Source organism: Nannospalax galili, unplaced genomic scaffold (genome assembly GCF_000622305.1).
Source record: "Nannospalax galili isolate Female #2095 unplaced genomic scaffold, S.galili_v1.0 scaffold728, whole genome shotgun sequence".
NCBI classification, from domain to species: Eukaryota; Metazoa; Chordata; class Mammalia; order Rodentia; family Spalacidae; genus Nannospalax; species Nannospalax galili.
The window spans coordinates 405,637-408,566 of record NW_008358642.1 but is presented as its reverse complement, the minus strand read 5'-3'; positions in this window follow the sequence as shown (position 1 = coordinate 408,566).

Genomic DNA, 2,930 nt, shown 5'->3' with positions numbered 1-2,930 from the left:
ACATTAAAAAAAAAAATTGTTTAGGACCAGATGTGTTGGAGAGTGCCTTTAATCCCAGCCCTCAGGAGGCAGAGGCTGGTGGATCTCAGTGAGATCCAGGCCAGCCTGAACCACATAGTGACTTCCAGGCAGGCTGGGATACCTTGTCAAAACCTGTTTATTAGCCATTTTCATCTTTTCTTTTGAGAACTTGCTACTCATTTCCACAGCTTGTGTTAGAAAAATGTTTTTTTTTTATAGAAATTTTGATCACATCTAGCCCTTTCTCACCTCAACCTTTTTCCTAGTCTTCCCGCACTACAAATCTTCCTCACAACTTCATGTCTCTCATATTTTTTTAATTAAATGAGTCTAATTGGTGCTACTCATGTGGAAATTGATGTCAGCCCATCCACTGGGGCATAGGCAACCTACCACTGACACTTAAAATTTTTATTTCTTTGTAAATTCTAGATATTTAACCTTTATCAGATACATAGCCGACAAAGATTCTCTCACATTCTTTAGGCTGGCTATTCTTTTCATTGACAATTTGTTTTGCTGAAAAGCTTTCTATTTTCATGAAATATCATTTGTTAATTGTGTTCGCCTTATTTCCTGAGCAACCAGCTTCCTATTCAGAAAATCCTTACCTATGCCTCTAACTTATAATGTGCTCCCTTTCTTTTCTTCTAGCAATTTCAGATTTTCAGTTTTTATGTTGAGGTTTTTGATTCACTTGGAGTTATTTTTTTCTGCAGAAATAAAGATAACAATCTAGTTTCATTCTCCTATATTTGATATCCAGTTTGTCGGAAATCCTGTATCTTCTCAAGCATGTGTTATTGACATCTTGGTCAGTAGTCAACCAGGTGACATAAGTTGCATGAACTCCCATCTAGATCCTCAATTCTATTGCTGTGGTGGATGTTATCTGTTTGTGTCAGTACCATGTTGCTTTGATAAATATGACTGTATAGTATAACTTGAAATTATGTCTGGTGATGCCTCTAGCAATATTCTTTTTGTTTGTGATTGTTTAGATCATCTGAAGTAACTTATGCTGCTACATGAACTTTACTATGTTTTTTTTTTCTATGAAGAATGACAAAGCAATTTTTACTGTTGATTGCATTGATTCTGTAGATGGCTTTCAGAGAATGACAACTTTACAAAGTTAATTATACCAGTCTCTGATTCTGGAAGATAATTTCATTGCCTATCTCTTGACCAAATTCTTCATTACTTTAACATTTTAATTATAGAGGTCTTTCACTTCCTAGGTTAGGTTTATTCCAAGAAAACATTTTTAGTCTGTTGAGAATGGAATTGATCTGATTTCTTTTTCACAATGTTTGTCATTGGTATAGGGGAAAGCAAGTAGTGATCGTATGCTAATTTTCTATCTGACTACCTTTTTTAAAAGTGCTTGCCAGTTCTAATCAGTTGATTTTCTTATGGGCTCTTTAGAATCCCATGTGTATGGAATTTTATCATCTTCAAGTAAGGATAGTTTGAATTTTCTTTCTTTTCAAATAATTTTAATCAATTATAATTAATTAATTAATATTCTATGTGTATGAGTGTTATGCCTGTATATGTGAAAGTACAACTGTGTCATGTAGTGCCTGTGAAGAACAGAAGAAGGTGTCAGATCCCCTGGAACTGGAGTTATGAATGGTTGTTAGCCACCATGTGGATGCTGGGATTCAAACTCTGGTCTTCTGCAAGAACAGCCAGTGCTTTTAACTGCTGAGCCTCCTAATTTCTTTCTTATTTCTATTTTATTTCCTTCTCTTGACTTGTTACTCTAGCTACAACTACAAGTAGTATATTTAATATTAGTAAATAAAAGGGACATCTTTATTTTGCTCATGATATTAGTGGAAATGCTTTGTGTTTTTCTTTATTGAAAATAAGGCTTTCTGAAAGTTTGTCATATGTATCCCTAATTATGTTGAGATAGGATTCTTCTACCACTAATCTCTCTAGAGTTTTCTTTATGGAGGGATGTTAATTTTGTCAAAGCCCTTTTTTTTTTTGCATCTAGTGAACTAATCATGTGATTCAGTCTTTGAAACCATTTATGTGATGGAACATATTTATTGATTCACATACATGGAATCACACCTGCTTCTCTGGAATAAAGCCAGCTTGATCATGGTTGATGATCTTTTTAATATTCCCTAATCTGCTTTCATTTTGTTGAGAAATTTTGCTTATGAATGTTTATGAGGAAGATTGGATTACAGTATTTTGTTGTTGTTAGTTTGATTTTTTGTTTTCTAGTATCTAACCTAGTTTGGGTTCCAGTGTAATGCTGGCTTGGGTTACATTATTTTCTAAAGAATTATCAGTGACATATTAAAATGAATGACCAATTTGTCTAATGATCATGGAAGTGCAAATCAGAACCACAGTCAGACTGGGTGTGGTGGTCCAGGTCTTTAATCTCAAAATTCAGGAGGCAGAGGCAGGTGGATCTCTGTAGCCTGATTTATATACTGAGTACCTGGCCATCTGGGACCAGCCTACAGGGAGATCCTGCATAAAAAAATTCAAATGGTGGCAAGTGGTGATAAAGAGGTAGAGAAAGGCAACCTTTGTCCACTCTTGATCAGAATGTAAATGACTGCATTTCTTTCATAGAAATATGTTAGGAAAATATTGACTGAATAATGTAATTGCTCTCATTATGTTTTTGTTAGTTAAAATTTAGTTTAACATTGGGTAATTTATACCAATATTACATATATAGAGAGAATGAAAAAAGAAAACATATCAATCTTAATCTACTGATCATCTGTATTATTGTTATCGACTTATTTGCCGATCATCTCTAGTATTGTTTTGTCTAAGATTTTGTGTGAAAGTTAATGTTCTATGAGAATTATTTTGATCATTTTTCTTGTTATTTTTAAAAGGATGAAACAAAATTGTAACTCCTTAAA